Source organism: Microcaecilia unicolor, chromosome 11, assembly GCF_901765095.1.
Source record: "Microcaecilia unicolor chromosome 11, aMicUni1.1, whole genome shotgun sequence".
NCBI classification, from domain to species: domain Eukaryota; kingdom Metazoa; phylum Chordata; class Amphibia; order Gymnophiona; family Siphonopidae; genus Microcaecilia; species Microcaecilia unicolor.
This window is the reverse complement of record NC_044041.1, coordinates 107,746,589-107,772,833: the sequence shown is the minus strand read 5'-3', so window position 1 is coordinate 107,772,833 and position 26,245 is coordinate 107,746,589. Positions and strand designations below refer to the sequence as shown.

The following is a 26,245-nucleotide window of genomic DNA, read 5'->3' as shown; positions in this document are numbered from 1 at the left end:
CGTGCGACTCAGCAAGGCCCTGCGGCTCCCCAGCAAAAGCAAGGGGCGAGCTTTTGACTGGCTCCAGCAGAGCATAGCCGACATCCAAGTGTCCGTGCCGGGCGACCTGCCAGTCGGAGGGAGGTTGAAAGCTTTTCACCAAAGGTGGCCTCTCATAACCTCCGATCAGTGGGTTCTGCAAATAGTCCGGCAAGGATACACCCTCAATTTGGCATCAAACCCTCCAAATTGTCCACCGGGAGCTCAGTCTTACAGCTTCCAGCACAAGAGGGTACTTGCAGAGGAACTCTCCGCCCTTCTCAGCGCCAATGCGGTCGAGCCCGTGCCATCCGGGCAAGAAGGGCTGGGATTCTATTCCAGGTACTTCCTTGTGGAAAAGAAAACAGGGGGGATGCGTCCCATCCTAGACCTAAGGGCCCTGAACAAATATCTCGTAAAAGAAAAGTTCAGGATGCTTTCCCTGGGCACCCTTCTCCCCATGATTCAGCAAAACGATTGGCTATGCTCTCTGGACTTGAAGGATGCCTATACACACATCCCGATACTGCCAGCTCACAGACAGTATCTGCGATTTCAGTTGGGCACCCGCCACTTCCAGTACTGTGTGCTACCCTTTGGGCTCGCCTCTGCGCCCAGGGTGTTCACAAAGTGCCTAGCTGTGGTAGCAGCGGCACTTCGCAGGCTGGGAGTGCACGTGTTCCCATATCTCGACGATTGGCTGGTGAAGAACACATCCGAGGCAGGAGCCCTGCAGTCCATGCAGATGACTATTCGCCTTCTGGAGCTACTGGGGTTTGTGATAAATTACCCAAAGTCCCATCTTCTTCCAGTGCAGAACCTCGAATTCATAGGAGCCCTGCTGGATTCTCGGACGGCTCGCGCCTATCTCCCAGAGACGAGAGCCAACAACTTGTTGTCCCTCGTCTCCCGGGTGCGGGCGTCCCAGCAGATCACAGCTCGGCAGATGTTGAGATTGCTGGGCCACATGGCCTCCACAGTTCATGTGACTCCCATGGCCCGCCTTCACATGAGATCTGCTCAATGGACCCTAGCCTCCCAGTGGTATCAGGCCGCTGGGGGACTAGAGGACGTGATCCACCTGTCCAAGAGTTTTCTCGAATCCCTGTATTGGTGGACGATTTGGACCAATTTGACTCTGGGACGTCCCTTCCAAATTCCTCAGCCACAAAAAGTGCTGACCACGGATGCGTCTCTCCTGGGATGGGGAGCTCATGTCGATGGGCTTCACACCCAAGGAAGCTGGTCCCTCCAAGAACGCGATCTACAGATCAATCTTCTGGAGTTACGAGCGATCTGGAACGCTCTGAAGGCTTTCAGAGATCGGCTGTCCCACCAAATTATCCAAATTCAGACAGACAACCAGGTTGCCATGTATTATGTAAACAAGCAGGGGGGCACCGGATCTCGCCCCCTGTGTCAGGAAGCCGTCAGCATGTGGACCTGGGCTCGCCGGAACGGCATGGTGCTCCAAGCCACATATCTGGCAGGCGTAAACAACAGTCTGGCCGACAGACTGAGCAGGATTATGCAACCTCACGAGTGGTCGCTCAATTCCAAAGTGGTGCGTCAGATCTTCCAAGCGTGGGGCACCCCCTTGGTGGATCTCTTCGCATCTCGAGTGAACCACAAAGTCCCTCAGTTCTGTTCCAGGCTTCAGGCCCACGGCAGACTGGCATCGGATGCCTTCCTCCTGGACTGGGGGGAGGGTCTGCTGTATGCTTATCCTCCCATTCCTCTGGTGGGGAAGACTTTGTTGAAACTCAAGCAAGACCGAGGCACCATGATCCTGATTGCTCCTTTTTGGCCGCGTCAGATCTGGTTCCCTCTTCTTCTGGAGTTATCCTCCGAAGAACCGTGGAGATTGGAGTGTTTTCCGACCCTCATCACGCAGGACGAAGGGGCTCTTCTGCATCCCAACCTCCAGTCTCTGGCTCTCACGGCCTGGATGTTGAGGGCATAGATTTTGCCTCTTTGGGTCTGCCAGAGGGTGTCTCCCGCATCTTGCTTGCTTCCAGGAAAGACTCCACTAAGAGAAGTTACTTCTTTCATTGGCGGAGGTTTGCCGTCTGGTGTGACAGCAAGGCCCTAGATCCTCGCTCTTGTCCTACACAGACCCTGCTTGAATACCTTCTGCACTTGTCTGAGTCTGGTCTCAAGACCAACTCTGTAAGAGTTCATCTTAGTGCAATCAGTGCATACCATTACCATGTGGAAGGTAAGCCGATCTCAGGACAGCCTTTAGTTGTTCGCTTCATGAGAGGTTTGCTTTTGTCAAAGCCCCCTGTCAAGCCTCCTACAGTGTCATGGGATCTCAATGTCGTTCTCACCCAGCTGATGAAACCTCCTTTTGAGCCACTGAATTCCTGCCATCCGAAGTACTTGACCTGGAAGGTCATTTTCTTGGTGGCAGTTACTTCAGCTCGTAGAGTCAGTGAGCTTCAGGCCCTGGTAGCCCAGGCCCCTTACACCAAATTTCATCATAACAGAGTAGTCCTCCGCACTCACCCTAAGTTCTTGCCAAAGGTCGTGTCGGAGTTCCATCTGAACCAGTCAATTGTCTTGCCAACATTCTTTCCCCGTCCTCATTCCTGCCCTGCTGAACGTCAGCTGCACACATTGGACTGCAAGAGAGCATTGGCCTTCTACTTGGAGCGGACACAGCCCCACAGACAGTCCGCCCAATTGTTTGTTTCTTTTGATCCCAATAGGAGGGGAGTGGCTGTAGGGAAACGCACCATATACAATTGGCTAGCAGATTGCATTTCCTTCACTTACGCCCAGGCGGGGCTGGCTCTTGAGGGTCATGTCACGGCTCATAATGTTAGAGCCATGGCTGCGTCGGTAGCCCACTTGAAGTCAGCCTCCATTGAAGAAATTTGCAAAGCTGCGACGTGGGCTTCTGTCCACACATTCACATCCCATTACTGCCTGCAGCAGGATACCCGACGCGACAGTCGGTTCGGGCAGTCAGTTCTTCAGAACCTGTTTGGGCTTTAGGATCCAACTCCACCCCCCGAGGGCCCTGTTTGTTCTGTTCCAGGCTACTCTCTCAGTTAGTTGGTAAAATTTTTTAGGTCAATTTCTGTTATGTCCTCGCCGTTGCGAGGCCCAATTGACCATGGTTGTTGTTTTGAGTGAGCCTGGGGGCTAGGGATACCCCATCAGTGAGAACAAGCAGCCTGCTTGTCCTCGGAGAAAGCGAATGCTACATACCTGTAGAAGGTATTCTCCGAGGACAGCAGGCTGATTGTTCTCACAAACCCGCCCGCCTCCCCTTTGGAGTTGTGTCTTCCCTTAAGAGTATTGTCTTGCTACATACTGGACTGGCCGGCTCAAGCCGGTTTCGGGCGGGAAGACGGCCGCGCATGCGCGGTGCGCGCGGGCGCGCGAGGGCTAGCAAAGGACTTTGCTAGTGAAGATTCCGATTGGAGGGGCTGCCGTGGACGTCACCCATCAGTGAGAACAATCAGCCTGCTGTCCTCGGAGAATACCTTCTACAGGTATGTAGCATTCGCTTTACAGTAGTCTAGTCATGATGTCATCATGGCATGGAGCACTGTGGTCAGACTCGCCTTTTCAATATATGGAGAGAGATTTAGTAGCTGCCGTAGGTGATAGAGACAATTTTTGAAAGTTGTTTGAATTTGTGGGATCAAAGTGATGGATAAGTCTAGCAGTATCCCAAGATTCCTGACCTGTGATTTTAGGGAGAGTTCCATGCTTACCAAAAGGTGTTTTGAAGTTGGGTATTTGTCCACTTGTGTTTGGTACCCAAAGAATCTCTGTTTTATTTGGGTTCAGGCAAAGTTTGTTGTTGTTTCTGAGTTGTGGTAAGGCAGACAGTCAGTTTACTCAGAGCTGTGGGTAGATCTGGTTCAATGGGTATGAATAGTTGCACATCATTAGCATAGATGTAGAATTTTGTGTCCATTGACTGAAGCAGCTTAGCCAGAGTATTGATGTAAATATTAAATAACTTGGGAGACAGTATGGATCCCTGTGGTACCCCACAGTCCAGTGCCCAAGTAATGATGAGCTGTTGCTGAACATAACTGATTATCTGTCAAATAAGATTTGAACCAAGTAAATATCGTGCCACTGATACCTATTTCTGCCAGTCTTGTAAGCATAATATTATGATCCACGATGTCAAAGGCTGCTGATAAATTGAGCAACACTAGTATCGAGGCAGATCCCCTGTCACGGTTTCTATGCAGATCATCAAGAAGGGACACAAGAACTGTGTCTGTCCAATAACCATTTCTGAAGCCAGAGTGACACAGGTCTAGCCAATTACTTTGAATTAGCCAGTCGTTGAGTTGACTGCAGACTGTCCTTTCTATAAGTTTTGCCAGGAAAGGAATGCTAGAGACTGGTCGGTAGTTTTCGAGCTTGTCCTGGTCCATTGAGCTCTTTTCAGTAGGGCTCCTTTTAGAAGTGTTGGCAGCTGCCCTTCTGTAAGAGAGGAGTTAACAGTTTTAGTGGCCCTTCAATGAGGCCTTATATGAAACTTAAAGATACAAAATGCTCTTACTTCTCTACTTTGATTATCAAATCATCTAATTCTACTAAAGCCTTGTTCTCAGTAGTTTCTTGACTCACCCCCTAACCTTTGTCTTCATTCTTGCCCATCTGCTGAAGATCTTGCAGACTATTTCACTTCAAAATGCACAGTGTTACGTGATTCCCTGCCATCTAATTCCGTTCTTTCTACTTCTACTTGGTGTCTTCATTCTCCTTCTGCCTCGTCAGCAACTTGTTCTTCTATTTGGGGTTCTTTTTCTATTCCATCTATTACACAGATTAAATGTGTTCTTCATTCAGTGCATGTTACTACTTGTTTGCTAGATTCAGCGCTGTCCAGATGGCTGACTTTTCCTACTCATGGTTTGTTACCTTTGAGTCGTCAGTTGATCGATCACTCATCGTCTTACACTGGTATTGTTTCTTCTGTTGGGAAAACAGCAATTGTTACTCCTCTCCTTAAAAAGGTTTCTTTGGACCCTGCTACCTCATCTAATTACCGTCCTGTTTCTAATTTACCTTTCATTTCAAAATTATGTGAAAAAATTGTTTTGGTTCAACTTCTTAGCCATTGTGAGCATCAATCCATTTTACATCCTCGACAGACAGGTTTTAGGTCTCTATATAGTACAGAAACAACTGTTAAAGCACGTCTTAGTGAATTATATAGTATTCTTGATCATGGCCAAATTGTACTAGTTATTTCTTTAGAACATAAGAATAGCCATACTGGGTCAGACCAATGGTCCATCTAGCCTAGTATCCTTCTTCCAGCAGTGGCCAATTTAGGTCACAAGTACCTGACAGAATTCCAAATAGCAGCACGATTCATGCTACTGATCCCAGGGACAAGCACTGGCTGCCCCCATGTCTGTGTTACTATGTTACTATTACTATGGAACATGTGCTGAACAGATAAAGGCTGAGGACAAGGCAGGGATTTAATGCCAAGCCTGAGAAGATGCAAAGCTCCAATGAACCAAGATCCCAGGTCCAGTGGACCTGACCCCACCCCTTACACCACCCCTGGTGGTCTACTGTCTGCACTGAACCTACTTTTACCCCAACATATGATCCCTGGTAGTCGAAGGGTTCTCTTCTCCTTCCAAAATAAATCCCTGGTAGGCTGTTGGCTCGTTTTCCCTCCCTGGACATCAGGGGGACAGTTTTTCCAGTAACTAGAATGATTTAGGGTTTGTTAAGTGTTGGGTGCTTTCAAACACTTTACATCCTCCAGGATGAACAAAAAATGAAAAAAAACCCAATGAACTGCTGGTAGAAATATCTGAATAATATTTTTATGCATTTGCACGACAATCTGTTCAAAAATGAGACTTGAAAAAGTGTTGAGCCATGGGTGAGCACAGGTCCACCCAGCAGTTTCACATCACTGACATGGCTGGTAGGGCTCCTGAAGCCCTGCTAACGGAAGACTCCTGGCATCTCTCCCTCCCGTCTCCCACAGGCATTTTGGCATCTCTCAACTCTATACCCCACCCCTTGGTACCTTTTAAACCTGTCAGTTCTTCGCCAGCAGCGAGTACAGACTCATACCCACTACTTGTGACAGCTCTGAGGCTTCCCTCTATCTCAGCTTCCTGTTTCTGCATATATACATAAGTACATAAGTATTGCCATACTGGGAAAGACCAAATGTCCATCAAGCCCAGCATTCTGTTTCCAGCAGTGGCCCATCCAGGTCACAAATACCTGGCAAGATCCCAAAAAAGTACAAAACATTTTATACTGCTTATCTCATTAAATAATGGTCTATGGACTTTTCCTTTAGGAAGCCGTCCAAACCTTTTTTAAACTCCGCTAAGCTAACCGCCTTTATCACATAATCTGGCAACGAATTCCAGAATTTAATTACACGTTGAGTGAAGAAACATTTTCTCCGATTCATTTTAAATTTACTACATTGTAGCTTCATCGTATGCCCCCTAGTCCTAGTATTTTTGGAAAGCGTAAACAGATGCTTCACATCTACCCATTCAACTCCACTCATTATTTTATAGATCGGTATTGTATCTCCCCTCAGCCGCCTTTTCTCCAAGCTGAAGAGCCCTAGCCGCTTTAGCCTTTCCTCATAGGGAAGTCGTCCCATCCCCTTTATCATTTTCGTCACCCTTCTCTGCACCTTTTCTAATTCCACTATATCTTTTTTGAGATGCGGCGACCAGAATTGAACACAATATTCGAGGTGCAGTCGCACCATGGAGTGATACAAAGGCATTATAACATCCTCATTTTTGTTTTCCATTCCTTTCCTAATAATACCTAACATTCTATTTGCTTTCTTAGCCACAGCAGCACACTGAGCAGAAGGTTTCAACATATCATCAACGACGACACCTAGATCCCTTTCTTTGTCCGTGACTCCTAACGTGGAACCTTGCATGACGTAGCTATAATTCGGGTTCCTCTTTCCCACATGCATCACTTTGCACTTGCTCACATTAAACGTCATGTGCCATTTAGACGCCCAGTCTCCCAGTCTCGTAAGGTCCTCTTGTAATTTTTCACAATCTTCCCACGATTTAACGACTTTGAATAACTTTGTGTCATCAACAAATTTAATTACCTCACTAGTTACTCCCATATCTAGATAATTTATAAATATGTTTAAAAGCAGCGGTCCCAGCACAGACCCCTGGGGAACCCCACTAACTACCCTTCTCCATTGAGAATACTGACCATTTAACCCTACTAAGATTTGTAACAGAGTGGACACCCGGGAGGGAGTGGAAAACATGAAAAAGGATCTGCGGAAGCTAGAAGAGTGGTCTAAGGTTTGACAATTAAAATTCAATGCGAAGAAATGCAAAGTGATGCACTTAGGGAGTAGAAATCCACGGGAGACATATGTGTTAGGCGGGGAGAGTCTGATAGGTACCGACGAGGGGAGGGATCTTGGATAGTATCTGAGGATCTGAAGGCGACGAAACAGTGTGACAAGGCGGTGGCCGTAAGTAGAAGGTTGCTAGGCTGTATAGAAAGGGGAGTGACCAGCAGAAGAGAAGAGGTTTTAATGCCCCTGTATAAGTTGTTGGTGAGGCCCCACCTGGAGTATTGTGTTCAGTTCTGGAGACCGTATCTTGCTAAGGATGTAAAAAGAATTGAAGCAGTGCAAAGAAAAGCTACGAGAATGGTACGGGATTTGTGTTACAAGACGTATGAGGAGAGACTTGCTGACCTGAACATTGTATACCCTAGAGGAAAGGAGAAACAGGGGTGATATGATACAGACGTTCAAATATCTGAAAGGTATTAATCCGCAAACGAACCTTTTCCGTAGATGGGAAGGCGGTAGAACTAGAGGGCACGATACGAGATTGAAGGGGGGCAGACTCAAGAAAAAGGTCAGGAAGTATTTTTTCACGGAGAGAGTGATGGATGCTTCGAATGCTCTCCCGCGGGAGGTGGTGGAGAGGAAAACGGTAACGGAATTCAAACATACGTGGGATAAACATAAAGGAATCCTGTTCCGAGGGAATGGATCCTCAGAAGCTTAGCTGAGATTAGGTGGCAGAGCCGGTGGTGGGAGGTGGGGCTGGTGGTTGGGAGGCGAGGATAGTGCTCGGCAGACTTATACGGTTTGTCCCAGAGCCGGTGGTTGGGAGACAGGGATAGTGCTGGGCAGACTTATACGGTCTGTGCCCTGAAAATGACAGATACAAATCAAGGTAAGGTATACACAAAAAGTAGCATATATGAGTTTATCTTGTTGGGCAGACTGGATGGACCACGCAGGTCTTTTTCTGCCATCATCTACTATGTTACTCTCTGTTTTCTATCTTGTAACCAGTTTTTAATCCACAATAGAACATTACCTCCTATCCCTTGACTCTCCAATTTCCTTTGGAGTCTTTCATGAGGTACTTTGTCAAACGCCTTTTGAAAATCCAGATACACAATATCGATCCGGTCACCTTTATCCACATGTTTGTTCACCCCTTCAAAGAAATGTGGTAGATTGGTGAGGCAAGATTTCCCTTCACTAAATCCATGTTGACTTTGTCTCATTAATTCATGCTTTTGAATATGCTCTGTAATTTTGTTCTTAATAATAGTCTCTACCATTTTGCCCGGCACCGACATCAGACTCACCGGTCTATAATTTCCCGGATCTCCTCTGGAACCTTTTTTAAAAATCGGCGTTACATTGGACGCCCTCAGGAAAACTTGGGCACCCGTTTTATTATGCCCCTCTATGGTAACTAGTTAATGATACTTGCTTTTCTCTGTCTCTCTCTCTCTTTATTCCCCCTTAATACTAAACTAGATGCTGCTGTGCCTGCTAGATTCTATCTGTTAATGCTGTGGTACAAAATTTTTAAAACTAAGTGCAAAAGACTATGGAGATTAGTTGATAAAATTTGCTTTCTATATTTTTATTTTGCCTAACACTAACCTACAATTTCTCCTTTAAACCCCAATCTTTAAGTTCAGCGTTCACTTACCAGAGAAATGTCCTCTTCTCTCGAAACAGCTCAGAAAAAGGTGCAAAGGTGCAACCAGGTCAGAAGGAAGGCTTGGGGCCAGTGCAAGCAGTGGGTATGAGTCCCTGCCCACTGCCAGCAGTGGACTGAAGGCTTAAAAGGCTATGGAGGGGGGGGGGGGGGAGGGTGGGAGGCAAGGATTGAGAGACACCTGATCATCTGGGGGAAAGGAAGGGAGAGATACCAGGTTGAAGGAGGGGGGGGGGGGGTTCTTGTATCCACCCACATTGGGCTTAGGCCACCCAGAATTGGGTGTCTGGCCATGCCACTGGTTTGTATTCTTGAAAGCTGCCTGGCTGCTTCCTTCCTGAGGCCCAAATGGCCACAGCCATGCTGCAAGATGTCCTATATTATTCCTATATTAGGAGTAGTCTAATGGTTAGTGCAGCAGTCTGAGAACCAAAGTAGTCAGGTTCATATCCCACTGGGGTTCTTTGTGATTTTTAGGCAAGTCAATCAATCCTCCACTGTCTCAGGTACAAACTGAGATTGTAAGCCCTCTGCAGACAGGGAAATACCAAGTGTACCTGAATGTTAACTTGCCTTGAGCTTCTACTGAAAAAAAGCATGAACTTTTAAGGGCACATATACAAGAACAATAGGAGGGCTATAATCCCTTGTCCTGATTATTCATTGGCTCAGTGCTGGTCTTCTGATATGTCTCAGCCTTTAAGTTTGTGAAATTTAGAGATGGACAGAAAACAGAAACCCTCCTCAGACATTGGGGAGACAACTGTGTTACCATGCCACCCCAAACAGCTTTTGTTGGCTATGCTTTGCAAGAGAAAAATTAATTCTGGAGATCCAAATACCAGTAGTGAGTTTGTGATTTGCAGTATTCATGTATTTTACAGATTTATATTGGTTGGACTTAAAGATGATTTTGGTTAAGATTGGGAAAAAGACTCCTTTTTCTGACATTTACTGCAGGTGCTGTTCCCTGATTCAGGTCAGGATCTGTGGGCCAGAGGAAGCTCACTGTTATTCTTTGGGCTGGAATAAGGATTTTTGAGAAGCTGACACAGAAAAATCAAATCCATCCCCTCACTATCTGCCTCTCTATCTCAGTCCCCTTTTCTCCCCTGCTTATTTCAACACCCCAGTCTTCTCGCCTTCCTGTCTGAGTTTCTTTTCTAGCACAGCACGTGAACAGCACTCTGTACTCATGTGCACTGAGATCTGTGGTACCCAGCCGCCTCTTCCTCAGTCTGTTGCTGGAAGAGGCTGGGGTCCTTAGTCCCCACAGGCTCAGGGGGCTGCCTAGATGCTGTAGGTGAGGGGATAGGGGAGAGTGAGGCGTGAAGCTACATGTGTGCTGGGGTGGAGGAACCAGCTCTGAGCAGGGCCGCTGAGAGCCAGAGCCGGGCCCAGGACAAGGCCGCCCCCGGGCCCCCACCACCACCCGAGGTCGTCACCGCCGCCGGGCCCCCCTACCCGAGGTCGCCGGCCCCCCCTCCACCCGCTACCGGGCCGGGCCCTACACTAACCTTAAACACCTCCTTTCAGCAAGCAGCAAGCCCGGCGACACCGCAGTCCGACCCGCCCTCCCTCCGTCGCTCCCAGCACTAACCTTAAATGCCTCCTTTCACCACGTTCGCAGCAAGCAGCAGCAGGGCAGACCTCTCCTTCCTTCCGTGCCCGCCCTCGCGGACGTTACGTCAGGCGAGGGCGGAACATGGAAGGAAGGAGTGGCCTGCCCTGCTGCTGCTTGCTGCGAACGTGGTGAAAGGAGGCATTTAAGGTTAGTGCTGGGAGCGACGGAGGGAGGGCGGGTCGGACTGCGGTGTCGCCGGGCCCCCTCCGGAGGCCCGGGGACGTTTGTCCCCCCTGTCCCCCCCTCTCGGCGGCCCTGGCTCTGAGAAGCAACACTCTTGACAGGCTAGAGAAGAATGGGAAGAGGGGTAATTTTGTCATTCTTTGTAAAAGTTGACTCTACTGACCTTGCTGCTCTCTCTCTTTCTGTCCTTTTTGAGCTGGCCAGCTTATTTCTCCCTACAAGTGAAATGCCCCTTCCCCTGTAACCTGAGCCTTTGGTACCTGCTCCATCTTCACTCAGTTTGATTGGCCCCAGTTTCCTCACATGGAGAAACTGCAAGATGGCAGTATATATTAAGTCACTTGAATCTCTAACTCGTTTTGAGTTCAGATTTGGAAAAATGAGTAATTAAACATAAAACCCACTGAAATGCAGAAATAGCTGTGGTGGGACACTAGTTTATATGCAGGGCAGAGCAGGGCCAGACATTAATATCTATTCCCTTTGAATAAAAGCTTTGTTTGCCAAAACTGACCCATAAATTCTTGTGTGTAGTTCACGCCCCTTTCCTGTCTGGCCAGGGCTGCCTGTAATAGGAGGAGAGTGGGGGAGTGTGTGAGGAGGAGGAGGATGCGCCATGTACAGGAAGGCACACTCCATGAGCTGTCATTCTGTGAGCATTTTCTAATGAGACTGAGGCTGAATTGCTGTTTAAGGTAATAGAGTCCCAAGAACCTTGGTTTTTCAATTGCTTATCATTTTTCTTTCTCTTGAATTTATACCATGAGTTTTCTTTTTGGTTTATGGTTCATGGTTTATTTAGCCAAATATACTACCCTCAGAAAATACAGCAGAGCAGTTTACAAACATGTATTAAAAGAGGAAGGAAAAGGAATGCAAAAATATAGGAACGAATAGAGCACAGAAGGGGAGCATGCCATTTGCCCCAAGAATACCTGAACCAAGGATGCCTCAAATATAGGTATAGTAAAAACAAACCAGAGTAAGCTTGCTCAAATAGATATGTCCTGAGACCAGATTTAAATTTGAGGAAATATATTTGTCTTCTAAATATACTTTTAGTATGCGGGGCTTAGAGAGGAACTGTGTGTAATATGCAGTGGAAAATAAAGTGAAGAATTCATTCTCTTCTCTTGGACTCGTACCAGCTCTGATTCTTGTGACATTTTCCTGGGTGGCTGAGTCCTGTCACACCTGTTCCCTTAAAAGTACAAGGACGGACTTACAGCAGACCATCCTGTGCTTTTATGGTTCTCAATGGCAATTCATGTGAGGGCAGTTTGATCAGCTGTTCAAAACCTTTTCTTACTCCAGAGGACTTTGATATGATGGTTCTTTGACTGGGATTGACCATTGCAATGCAGTGCTGTTGGGCTTAGCAGCTAATCGATGCATTGGTTCAGAATGCAGTTGCCCACATTATTATTAAATTTATTTATTTATTATTGGCAGAAATTTTTACTTAGCCTTGTTTTTCTTACACTGGCTGACATTTGGCTAGAGAGTGAAATTCATGGTGCTTACCTTGGAGTTCGGGACTATAGTACAGTCTTGTGGGCCCTTTTACTAACCCACGTAGGCGCCTACGTTCACCCAACGTGCACCAAAGTGGAGTTACCGCATGGCTGCCGCGTGGCCCTTGTGGTAATATCATTTTTGGCATGCGCCCCCCAAAATATTTTTTATTATCTGGTGCGCGTAGGTCATTACCGCCCGGTTACCGCGTGAGACTTTACCGCTAGGTCAGTGGCTGGCGATAAGGTCTCAGACCCAAAATGGGCGCTCGGCAATTTTCATTTTGCCACACGTCCATTTTCGCCAAATATAAAAAAGCCCTTTTTAGCAGGTGTGCTGAAAAATGATTCTGCATGCGCCCAAAACACGTGCCTACACTATCGCAGGCCATTTTTCAGCGCACCTTAGTAAAAGGACCCCTTTGTTTTAGATCAAGTTTTGAAAATCAGAAACTCTGCACATTGTTTGAGGGGTTTTTGCAGTGTTTTCCATATTATCCGACTTCAGTTATCAATGGGTCCGTCCTGTTTAGATCAGATAATCGAGACTGTAATGTATTCATGGAAAGATCCCCTAGTACCTTTCATCTTTATTTGCCATCATTTTCTGTATTTTTGTTGTATGTATAATTGCATTTATGTTTTTGTTACCTGCTGGGGACTAGTTCCCTGGCTGGCTGGCTGGCTAGAGGTCACATCTGCCATTTTTAAGCAGGAGCTGCCAGAGGCAGGAGTGAATGGGGTTTGCTCCTACCCTGCTTAGCTACTGGACTGCCAACAAAGTTGGGGGGGGGGGGGGGCTACTGAGACTTGAGGGGGAGTCTGGGAGAGGATTTGGGATGTCTATGAGGGTGGGGCTTCTGTTGGTGGGGGGAGGAGCTAGGAGAGGGTCTTGACATATTGCAGGGACGAGAGGGGGATCAGATTTGGAGTGGGAGGTGGGATCTGATATCCCTTTATGTAGGTCCCGGCAGATATTCAGCCTCATTGAATATCTGGGGATAATTTAGCTGGCGACATATCGGCCAGAGGAGGGGGGGGGGGGGGTATGTGTTCTGGGATTCTATGCATTTGGTAAAATCTTTACTTGACCACACTAGATGATTTTGTTTATTGCTAGAGTTTTAGCAGTCTAGATTATATACCACTTTGTAGGTGTCAGGGAGGGGTGGAGGATTTGGTTTCTCTTACATCTGACTTGGATTTCCTTTATGTTATATAATATTTTGTCATTTTTCTCCAGAATATGGGCTTCTTATTTTTTAATGCGTGTAATTTGGTTTTTTTTTCTAATATTTTTTCTTATTGAGATTTCCTGATTTTCCTCAGTTTGTTTGGAATTCTAATTTCAAAAAAATACCTTAAAAAAAAGGTCTTAAATAAATAGGAGGGACAAGTCTGAACCAATACCATCTGTCAGAAAGAACTGCTGGGATGAAGGAAGAAGTGCTCTTTCATCGTAGCCTAGTTTTCGGGCACTGACGATCCTGAGCCATTTTTCTGCAGATCAGGATTACTAATTTCAGTGTTGTGGCTTAGTTCCAACATGGTACATTTCAGCACCTGTCAAATCCACCTGTGAACTGACTTAAGTAGACTAGGAAAATTTCCTTTATCTTTTGTTTGAGTATATAGCATTAAGCCAAACATTATACAAATAATGAAACAGAAAGAAAAAAAAAAAAGCTAACTTTACTTGCAGACATCTGTCGACATATGTGGGCTTGTAAAGGATCCGTTTTAGAAAAAAACAACCTTCTGATCACTCTTAACATCTTGCAATGTTTCAAAAGCACATGCTACAAACGGTAATAACCCCCCCCCCCCCCCCCATTCCCTGAGGGATGTTTGTTTGTTAAAAATTTAATATACTGCCAGTAGAAGGATCTAGGCAGTTCACAATGTCAAAATACACAAAAGAAATCAAATAAGAAAAAAACTCCATAAGGTAATAGGAAAGAGCTATCACATTTAGACCAAGATTACATCATATATACAATGCAAAAAAACATGTTTTTAAGACAAACTTACTGGATCAGTGTTTACAAAGATGCTAATATACCTTTTCCTCATCCTCCAACTGAATATCAAACACTAAATTAAAATAAAAAGATTTTACTAGCACTTTAAGGGCCCTTTTTACTAAGCAGTGCTAAATGTTTAGCACACGCTAACATTAGAGACACCCATTATATTCCTGTGGGGCACGCTAAAAAGTTTGTGTGCCTATAGCGCGGCTTAGTAAACAGGGCCCTAAACTTTTTCAAATTTTCTTCAGCTCTAAGGGGTCCTTTTACAAAGGCGCGCTGAAAAATGGCTTGCGGTAGTGTAGGCGCGGGTTTTGGGTGTGCGCCGATCCATTTTTTTTAGCTCGCCTGTAAAAAAAAGGCCCCCCTTATTTTTTTGCCGAAAATGGACGTGTGACAAAATCAAAATTGCACTAAAAAATCTGGCCAGTAATGACCTACGTGTGTCAAATGCCACTTCGCGCCAGAAAATAAAAAATATTTTTCAGAACAGTTCATAAGTAATAACAATACAGAGAGGAGAGCCACTTGAGAAAGGTTAGCCGAGATTGGGAGGCGGGGCTGGTGTTTGGGTGGTGGGGCTAGTGCTGGGCAAGACTTCTACGGTCTGTGTCCTGAAAATGGCAGATACAAATCAAGTTAAGGTATACACAAGAAGAAGTAGATGCGCTTAGCGGATGCGCACCAAAATTGAAATTACCGCAAGGGCCATGTGGTAACCGGGTGGTAACTCCAATTTGGCATGTATTCAGTGCACGTAGGTGGCTTAGGAAAAGGGCCCCTAATATGTTTAGGTAGCCCATTCCAAATGGAGGGGTTAACCAGAGATGGCTGTCTTATGTGTTACTTCCCAAAGTACTTTTGCTACATGAGGAACTACCCTTCTGAAATCCTGCATCAATCTTAAAAGTCTCCTAGGGGTATAGTGACTAACCAGGGAACTCAGATAAGGTGGTTGGTTGGGTGCTCTTTTATTAAGGCATGGTAGGCCTAAAGTGGGCCTACCGTGCGGTAAAAGGGCACGACTGGGGGATGCGCTGAGGTGCCCCACAGTAGTTTGAGCAGCAGCGCGCGCTACTCCCTCGGTAAAAAAAACATATTTAAAATTTTTTGCCACGAGAGGTGTGTTGGGGGGCAGAAAGTAGGTGTGCCTGTGCTAATTAGGTAGCATGGGCACATTACCGCATGCTACCCGGTTAGCATAGGAGAAGGGCCGGAGCCCTTACTGTTTCCTAAATAGGTGGCAGTAAGGGTTCCCTGCAGTAATGGCCATTCACTAATGGGAAAATTAGCAGCTGGCCTATAAACCTCCCCCCAACTACCACCATTTTTCAGCTGTGCTAGAAAATAGCCGGAGTGCGTGGCAAACCCACGCGCTAATCGCATCGCTGGCTACTTTCTAGTGTGCCTTAGTGAAAGGACCCCTTGATGAGGTATCAGTTCCTGTCATTACTACTACTACTACTACTACTACTATTTAACATTTCTAGAGCGCTACAAAGTGTACGCAGCGCTGTACAAACACAGAAGAAAGACAGTCCCTGCTCAAATCTGGAATATTTCCTGTAACTGGAGTAAACACAAAGAAAAGGGGGTAGACCAATGTAATTCCAAAACAAGTGGTTTATTGGCTAAAAATGACTCTACGCAGCTCTGCGTTTCGGTGCCACATGCGCCTGCCTCAGAAGTCAATTATACAGTCTCAGGGTTGGTAAATGCAGATAAATATTGCACAGAATACATCCACTAACGCAGCATCAAAAGCACTGTAAAACCAAAACATGAAAGAGCGTAAAAGTTCAAGTTGCTCAGGGAAACCAGCATGTCTTACAAGACAAGCAGGACTTGCTGGGACTGTATAATTGACTCCTGAGGCAGGCGGATGTGGCGCCGAATCGCAGTTCTGCATCAAGTTAATTTTTATAAACCACTTGTTTTGGAACTACATTGGTCTACCCCCCTTTTCTTTGTGTTTGTGCCTTTTTACTAAGGGGGATAACTTCTGCTTTTCTTTTGTTTTCTGTAACTGGAGTGGCCATATCTTTATATCCTTTTACTAAGCGGTGGTAAGCCCAATGCGGGCTTACCGCTCGCTATACAGGAAGTACCCCCGGGCTACTACAGCAGCCTGGCGGTACTTCCACCCCTAGTGCGCCGTCATTTTCAGCGCTACAAAAATGTATTTATTTTTGTAGCGCTGGAGTGTACCTGGCGGTAATCAGTCAGTGCCGCGTGCTGCCTGGTTACCGCCAGGTTAACACAGGAGCCCTTACCGCCACCTCAGTGGTTGGCGGTAAGGGCTGCCCCCCGAAATGGCCGCGCAACAAGTGCTTTACTTACTGCATGGCCATTTCCTGCAGGGAGGTGAGACTTCCCTTTTACCACCTGCGGTAAAAGGGAGCCTCGACGCGCGTGGAAAACACGTGCCGACGCCAGTGCCGGTCCCCTTTTGCCGTAGTTTGGTAAAAGGGTCTGTAGCACCTGATTCATCTGTGGCAGTGATGATACCACAAATGACATCATGTACTGCATGACCCAGTCGAATGCCAACTTATGCAATGTCGTTTAGAAACACAGAAACATGACAGCAGATAAAGGCCATATGGCCCATTCAGTCTGCCCATCCTCTGTAACCCCTAATTCTTCCTGTTCCTAACCGATCCCACATGCTTATCCCATGCCTTTTTAAATTCTGGAACAGTCCTCGACTCCACCACCTCCACCGGGAGGCCATTCCACGCCTCCACCACCCTTTCTGTGAAATAATACTTCCTTAGGTTACTCCTAAGGCTGTTCCCTCTCAACTTTGTCCTATGCCCCCTCATTCCAGAGCTCTCCTTCATTTGAAAAAGGCTCTCTTCCTGTACATAAATGCCCTTGAGATATTTAAACGTTTCTATCATGTCTCCTCTCTCCCTCCTCTCTTCCAGCGTATACATGTTGAGGTTCATAAGCCTGTCCCTATAATTTTTGCATTCAAGACCGCTTACTAATTTCGTAGCCGCCCTCTGGACCGACTCCATCCTGTTTATATCTTTCCTTTGATATACATGTAAGTGTTGGATGCTTCTAGACTATAGGAAAACTTGAGTAGAGGCTAGGGTGATGTATAGTGAACTTGGGCTGTTGCACCTGTTTGAAAGGCGCAACCTGTCTTGCAGAAGGGAGTCTCACTCTAACTTTGGGAGCTGTCTTTTGGAGGGCTGCATCACAGTGCTATGAACAAGTGCTTGCAAAACCTTGGTTTATCGCCCCCTCCCCCCTCCAAACAAGAGATTCTGCTTCACTTCCGCTGCCAAGCTCCTGTAATTAGAAAAAGAACTTTGGCTCCATTCCTGCATAAATGTTTACAGTATAACATATGTGTTCCACTTCAGTGTGTGAGCTTGTGTTAACAAACTTTCTACTTTCTTTCACTTTGCCCAGCATATTTTACGTGGACAAATCTTACTGTACGAACTGCAGTGACACGTGGTCATTTTGGTTATCCTGTTTCATTTCCTGACTGTGCTTTGTGCTAGAAATCTTTATGATGTTTCACGAGGAGGAGCGTGGTATTGTGTGATCTTGGCCAATAATGGATATCGCCATTAGGTCCCCATTCAAGGGGATCGTAGTTACAAGGATGCAGTATAGAGTGTAGGATTGTAATCGGTTTATCCTACCTGCAAACAGACTTTCAGCACTGAAACTGAGTATCTGTTTTCAGTCAGCACATCTTGTACTGGAAGGAAGTAGAACCAGTGAGATAACCAACTTGCTCCAGAGCCATTAAGCATCAGGTCTCAAATATAGCCAGCTTGTACTTATAACAATAGAAGATAACTTTCTTTAGGTTGTCTGGGTGGGAAAGGCTGCCCTCTTAAGCAAGAACACTGTATCTGCAGTAAATCATATTTCAAGGAAAGTGAACTTTACTAATCATTTATTTGCTAACCTGACAATATATTTTGTTTCCAAATGTTTATTGCCTTTTTGAAGAAATTCACCCAAGGAACTGTACAGCAGGTATGACCTAGACATAGCAATAAGTGATAACAGCAGTAAAAAAAACCCCAATCAAATAGTACACACTATAACATAGTATGATACTTCCAATGTCAACACGACACACATTAAAACATCTTAATAGACAGCACAAGGGTGGAACATGTCAATAGATGAGATAAAGTTACAGGAATTTAGATAGGGGATAAACATGGTGAATTTAGGCCCCTGTTTACAAAGGTGCACTAGTGTTTTTAGTGCACACTAACCGTGTAGATGCCCATAGTATTCCCGGCCACTCCTCCACTCCAAGTGTTGGACATAGTGTGGAGGGAAGGGAGAGATGGTGCAGGGGGAGAAATATTGGACATGATGTGTAGCAGGGGGGCACTGTAGAGACCTGTGTGGCCTGGGGCGGTGGAGACCTGTTTGGCCGGGGGGGGGGGGGGGGGGGGGGATGCACCGCAAAAAATTTCTCAGACACTAAGGGTGCCGTGAACTGAAAAAGTCTGGGAACCTTTGGCCTACAGTGTTTGTTACCCTGGCCACAGCTCTGCACTTGTTTGCATAGGGCCCAACAAAGTATTAATCCTGCCCTGCATCACAGTTGCACACCATCACACCGACATTTGGGTGCTGTATTGAGAAATGCAATTTTGCAACCTATTCTGTAATTTTTGGGGGCCTAAAAGCTGAGTGCTTATTTGTTGGCCAGGTGCGCATCTGATTGCAACTAATTTATATGCACCCTTATAGAATAGGTGTGAGCATGCTTAATCTATTCTCTTACATTGTTATCATGTCACAGAGAAGGAGAGCTGGACTGAGAAAGCTACACCTGCTAAGGTGAGCAGAGACTCCTTAAGCTGGAGGTAATGGGGCACTATGATGTGTTGTATGGAGCTAGAGTCTGCACCAATGAAACAATTAATATCTGGCACTACCTCAGTGCTATGTTATCAACAAAAGAGAGATGCTGAGGACCTTAACTATAAATGGTGAGATCATGCGGGCACAGCCTCACAGAAGTTGCCTTCCATATGGACCCTGGCAACACAATATCTTTCACCCCGTTGTGAGGGAAGCCCTTGCCATCCGTGACTAAGATATCCATTGCAGGAGTCAGTCAGCCTTACCCTGCAGAAAGCAGATCAGGTGAGAGTTGATAAGTGCTCTCTTTCACTGTGCACTTGTGAGCTATGCATCAGTTAATACCCAATCCTTACTGTCCTTGCTCTCATCTTTATCTCCTCACTCCGAGTCGGCCCACCTTATGATTCCTCAGTACTTTGGACTTAATCCTTGGCACCAAACAGAAGCCTCTGTGTATGCTATGGTGTTCCCTTTTCAGAACAATGGGGTTCTGTCTTGCGAGCTCTCATCCTCTCCTAAATTTATTCTGTGTGACCTCTCTCTTTTGGGAGCAAAGACCCACAGGAGCAACTTCCTGCATTCTCTCTTGCTTGTACTCACTACCAATAACAGCCTGTGATCATCAACACAGATATGCAGTGATCACTGACAATAATGCCATATCTAGCACCAACTATGGTGCAGGACTACACACACGCAGATAGTTACACTCTCACAGACAATGGTAGATGGACACACAAATGCACAAACATATACATTATTGGTTGCACAGTGAGATGGGGGAGGGGCTGAAGAGGGAAGAGGAGGGAAAGATGGTTAGAGGGGTGAAGAGAGTGTTTGCTTGTAAGGGACAAAAATGAGCAGAGTAGGAATTATTGGGGCTGTTTAGGGTCAAGAGAGCAAAAATAACAAAGGGGTCCTTTTACTAAGGCACGCTGAAAAATGGCTTGCGGTAGTGTAGGCATGGGTTTTGGGTGCGGGCCGATCCATTTTTTTAGCACGCCTGTAAAAAAGGGCTTTTTTTTTTTGCTGAAAGTGGACGTGCGGCAAAATCAAAATTGCCATGTGTCCATTTTGGATCTGAGACCTTACCGCGAGCCATTGACCTAGCGGTAAAGACTCATGCGGTAACCGAGCGGTAATGACCTACGCATGCCAAATGTCACTTGACACGCATATCGGACGTGCGCCAAAAATGAAATTACTGCAAGAGCCGGGCGGTAACTCCATTTTGGCCTTCGTTGGGTGCTTGTAGATGCTTACATGGCAAAAGGGCCCCCCAAAAAGAGGGGGGGGGGGGAACAGAACTTCCATAGAACACAAACAGCAAGCAAAAAGGTGGAAGACACCAAAGGATGATCCAAGGATGATCAATAAGTTCAAGGGCTCCAACAGCTTTCCAAAAACAGCAGTTTATTCTCCAGTGACTTGGGTCATAGATATCAACGCGTCCTGTATTTCATCATTAGAGAATAAACTGTTGGTTTTGGAAAGTTCGAGCTTTTGGACTTATTGGTCATTCTTGGATCAGTCTTTGGTGTCTTCCACCTTTTTGCTTGCTGTGAGGGTTTAGGGAGAGCAGAGAAGTAGCAGGTTTTCAGTAAAGCTTTTGACATGATTCCCCACAGGAGGCTCTTGAATAAACTTGACAGGCTGAAGATAGGACCCGACGTGGTGAACTGGATTAGGAACTGGTTGATGGACAGATGCCAGAGGGTGGTGGTTAATGGAATTCGCTCGGAGGAGGGAAAGGTGAGTAGTGGAGTGCCTCAGGGATTGGTGCTGGGGCCGATTCTGTTCAATATATTTGTGAGTGACATTGCCGAAGGGTTAGAAGGTAAAGTTTGCCTTTTTGCAGATGATACTAAGATTTGTAACAGAGTGGACACCCCGGAGGGAGTGAAAAACATGAAAAAAGATCTGCGGAAGCTAGAAGAATGGTCTAAAGTTTGGCAATTAAGATTCAATGTGAAGAAATGCAAAGTGATGCACTTAGGGAGTAGAAATCCATGGGAGATGTATGTGTTAGGCGGTGAGAGTCTGATATGTACGGACGGGGAGAGGGATCTTGGGGTGATAGTATCTGAGGATCTGAAGGCGACGTGTGACAAGGCGGTGGCCGTAGCTAGAAGGCTGCTAGGCTGTATAGAGAGAGGTGTGACCAGCAGAAGAAAAGAGGTTTTAATGCCCCTGTATAAGTCGTTGGTGAGGCCCCACCTGGAGTATTGTGTTCAGTTTTGGAGGCTGTATCTTGCTAAGGATGTAAAAAGAATTGAAGCGGTGCAAAGAAAAGCTACAAGAATAGTATGGGATCTGCGTTACAAGACGTATGAGGAGAGACATGCTGACCTGAACATGTGGGAAGGCGGTAGAACTAGAGGACATGAAATGAGATTCAAGGGGGGCAGACTCAAGAAAAATGTCAGGAAGTATTTTTTCACAGAGAGAGTGGTGGATACTTGGAATGCCCTCCCGTGGGAGGTGGTGGAGAAGAAAACGGTAACGGAATTCAAACATGTGTGGGATAAACATAAAGGAATCCTGTTCAGAAGCAATGGATCCTCAGAAGCTTAGCCGAGATAGGGTGGCAGAGCCGGTGGTGGGAGGCGAGGCTAGTGCTGGGCAGACTTCTACGGTCTGTGCCCTGAAAATGGCAGATACATATCAAGGTAAGGTATACACAAAAAGTAGCACATAAGAGTTTATCTTGTTGGGCAGACTGGATGGACCGTGCAGGTCTTTTTCTGCCATCATCTACTATGTTACAATTAAGTTAGAGGAAGAGTGAGGCCAGAGGACACACTGAGTCTCAACCAGCAACACAACTAGCAAAGCTTCAGATCAAAAAAAGACATCTTCTCCACCATTTAGGTGCTCTTTTTCTAGGTGTACATTTGGGTGCATGTGTTGTGTATCACATGTGCGCATGCTGTTTATTGAATATGACCTAAGTACACAGATGATGGTTCTTTAAGGCCTATCACTTGGGAACTCGTTCCTATTTGTCAAATGTGATTGTTCTATACACACCTCCTCACTCTTTATGCTTTCTAGATGGTCACCATTTTACTTTCCCTGCTCTAAAGAAAGCCCACTATGAAAGCACTAGAACATCTGCATTCTTCTATCTCACCCAAAACTATGGAATGACCTCCTTAGCTATGTTAGATCGTAAATTTCATATTCAAAATTTAAATCTCATTTAAAAAGAATTTATTTCAACCTAGCTTTATGGATCAGTAAGTTCATAACCTCAGTGAGCAATTCTCTCCCCCCACCTTTTCCTCTCTCTACCCCTTTTACCTTTTAGGGTTGGATGTGTATTCTTTCCTGTCAATTTAATGGCATTCCTTTCCAATGATTTTGTGACTTTTATAATTAACATAAACTGGGTGGACCAACCACCAAAGCATCCCAGAATACAGGACATTGCCTTGGTAAAAGTGGTAGCAGAGTAGCACATTTTACAAACAGATTTCCTTTGCCTCCCCTCCTCCCTGACGGTCAGATCAGTGTTAGCATGGGGACACTGTAAGCATGTGTATCCAGTATGCATCCAGTGACTGTTGTTTAGCTTAAACAAGTGCATGATCAAAAGATGTAGAATTGGACCTCCAGTGAGGTAAAATACAGCTTTGGTGCTTCCAAATACTTGTATTTTATTAAAAAATACAGATATTGCAGAAATTCACATCTAACGATCTATGTTAGTGTCCATTCCTCTTCGCCCCTTCTGCTCCTCTGTGCTAGAAGTGCAAATTTTTTAATGAGTTTAATTCAAGTTTTGGATAGCTGGCACCAGGATACAAGGAACATTATTTTTGCTTAGAACAGAAAAAGATTGCAGTGTGGTCTGATCCATGAAGCCCGCCATTTTGCTACTGCCTAACAATCACCTCAAAATATAGGGTTTGTCGATCTCACTGCAGCATGATGAAAGGCTGATCATAGATATCATTTTGTGGGTACTGTGTACTTACAGATTCCATGATGAAAGGCGTTTGGACTTAGGTCATACTGTTTCTTAGTAGTTCACGGTGAGTTACATTCATGTACTGCAGGTATATTCCTGTCCTACAGGATTTGTAGTTTAAGTTTGTACCTGAGTCAATGGGGAGATTCAGAGACTTACTATAGAACACTAGGAGCAGCAGTAGGACTTGAACATTGTCTTTCCAGGGTCGTAGGTGGCTGCTTTAATCATTAGACTGTTCCTCCATGACAGGGTGGCACAATTGATGAATGAGGAGGGGCATTTTCGTTGTCTAAATCCGATTTTGGATGTTTTACTGAAAATGCCCAAAAATCAAGTGGTGAACATAGCAATTTTTGAACCAGAAAAACACATTTGTTAGATGTTTTTGTGCTCAGTGTGTCTATCTTTTTGGACCATTTTCGGGGGAAAAAAAGTTAAAGGGAAAAATGCACAAAAACAAGCCATTGAGAAGTATGGGGGGAGGGGCAGCATTCTTAGTTGACAAGCCACATCCCAGCAGAGCAGTGGATCACCCTAGAGGGGCACTGCAGTGGACTTCATATAAAAGGTCCTAGGTACACATCTCACCATTACCCCCTTATATTGTATGATGAGCCCTCCAAAACCCACCAGAAACCTAGTATACCCAACTGTACACAACTACAATAGCCCTTATGGTTGCAGTTGTCATTTATATGTGGGTACAGTAGGTTTTTGGTGGATTTTGGACGGCTCACACTTTCCACCACAAGTATAACAGAGTGGAATATGGGTCTGGGTTTCCTTCTGTATAATGCACTGCACCGACCACTAGGCTACTTCAGTGACTTGCTTGTTGCTCTAATAGGCCTGGCCATAACACCTGAAGCTGTCATACGGGCTGGTATGTACTGTTTCAAGTTACCAACTCCGCTGGTTTCCTGCACAGTTGGGCTCCTTTAATAAGTTGTCTGCGGGTGGTTGCTGGTTGCGTTTTTTTGGGGGGCTGTTTCCATCTCCATCTCCTATTGGTTGAATTTGGTGTTGGAATGAGGCTTGGTGCATCTCAAGCCTCATTCTGGCTCCAAATTCGACCAATAGGAGGGTGAGGTGGGTGATGAGGTCATCAGCCGATGACTCATCATCAGCCCTGCGAGAGGCGGCAGGATCGGCGAGCAGAGCAGTGAGCACGTGGGATTTCAGCAAGAGAAGAGCAACTCTCCCCTGCTGCTTAGAGAGGTTGAGCTATTATGGGCACCTTTCGGGTGCGGAATCGCAGATTGAGCTTGGGCTATTTTGGGCTCCTTTCAGGTGCGGATTGGACTGGGAATTTTTTTTCTATCTGGCAACAAGACCACTGGGGGAGTAAGGGGGTGGGGTTCATTCCTTAATCCCTTCAGTGGTCATTTAGGGCACCTTTTTGTGACTTAGTCGTGATTGAAACAGGTCTAGCCCAAAATGTCTAACTTTGAGCCCTGCATGCTTTTGTTTTGTTCCATTATGGCAGAAAAAATGTGCAAATTTTAGGAACACCCAAATCCTGCCCCAACATGCTCCTCTTGTGATTTGAATGTATTGCATACGAACTGCATAGAAAATCATCTTAAAAATGAGTTTCAAAAATAGAGATTTGGATGTTTTGGCAACCCCCCCCCCCCCCCCCCGTTCATCTGTCACTTTATACTGCTTTTTGGATGTTTTTCTAATTTGAAAATGAGCTTCTTAATCTACTGATATGCAGGCAGCTTTATCAGCTGTCAATTTTATGATTTAGGGTTGAGGATTGTGAAAGGTTGTGAAAAGATGGCAAAGACCAGCTGGTCCATTTAATCTGCCCAGCAAGGTTGCTAGAGTCGTACCTGCAGCTCTATGCAGAAAATATAGGTTACTTCTTCTATGCCTTTGTTTAGGATTGTATCTATACCCCTCCATGCCATTTATTTTGCTTTGATTCCATCCTCTTGCTATGTAGAGATCCTCTGTGTTTATTCCACACCTTTTTGAATTGTTACTGATTTTGTCCTCACCACCTTTACAATTGTACTGAAACCAGAGGGATGCACTAGATTACATTATTCCTGTGCAAAGCTATGGATTTATTTAGATTGGGCAAAGATTCCTCACACTCCCAGTCTTCCAGCAACATCTCCCCGAGATGCAAACACTATGAAGTAAGAACTGCCTGGAATGTCCTCACTCTGCTGGCCTGCTGCTCTGCCTACAGTACTGTTCCCCTGAAAGATAGGAGGTGGAAATGGAGAGGAACCTGGGAATGAGAAAATAGAGAGAAATTTGATGAGGAAGGGGAAGATGGAAAGGAACCTGAGGAATGAGGATATGGAAAACAACCACACCCATCTGTTGGGTTTTCAAGATATCCACAATGAATATGCATGAGATAGATTTGCATAACAAGGAAGCAGTGCATACAAATCTATCTCATTGTGGATATCTTGAAAACCTGGCTGTCCAGGTGTGCCCTGAGGATTGGGCTGAGAAGCACTGATCTAAGGGAAAAGAGAGGCCTATTAGGAGGAAATAGAAAGAAATTTAAGAGGGAGAGAGTTTACAGATGTGCATTTGCTTTGAAACACAATGAGAAATTCAACAAAACTGCTTATTTCATAAAAGAAATCCATTTGAAATTTGGATTTTTAAAATTTTTGCTTTTCATGTTCTTAATAGTGGACACTATTTCCAAATAGCATGCACTAAAAAAAATGCAACAAAAATAACAGTTGAGCAAAATGAAAAAACAAAAGGCTGAACAACATTTTTAGGGAGGGCGAGGGGGGATGGAGTAGAGAAGTAATGATACACTGCACTATTTGCACCCTTCTTTTAGTAAAATCCTCACTCTGTCCTTGTGTGTCATATATAAAATTGAGAGGACATTTTTTGGTGTATGACCAGATTGAAAAGAGTACAATTATCTATCCCATTCTTGGTTAAGGACATAGGGCAATATCTTAAAAGAAAGAATTCCTTGTATGTGTCCAGGGAGGGGTTATTTCTGTTGGGCTTAGCACCCCCAATAATTTTGAAAAGTTGGCTCCTAGTCCACA

The 26,245-nt window shown here is 45.4% G+C and overlaps 1 protein-coding gene across 6 annotated transcripts in view; it reads left to right on the top strand.

Moving 5' to 3' along the window:
• LOC115480807 (excitatory amino acid transporter 1-like) overlaps nt 1-26,245 on the top strand; it is a 216,673-nt gene that overhangs the window by 68,642 nt on the left and 121,786 nt on the right. The window contains exon 1 of one of the 6 annotated variants that reach the window (XM_030219725.1): nt 11,468-11,519. The exons of 3 other annotated variants lie outside the window; for them this stretch is intronic. The gene's annotated coding sequence lies outside the window, so the exon portion shown is untranslated. Of the gene's footprint in view, nt 1-11,467; nt 11,520-20,937; nt 20,978-26,245 lie in introns of those variants that run through there. 2 more of the 6 variants (XM_030219727.1, XM_030219726.1) reach the window with 2 other exon arrangements.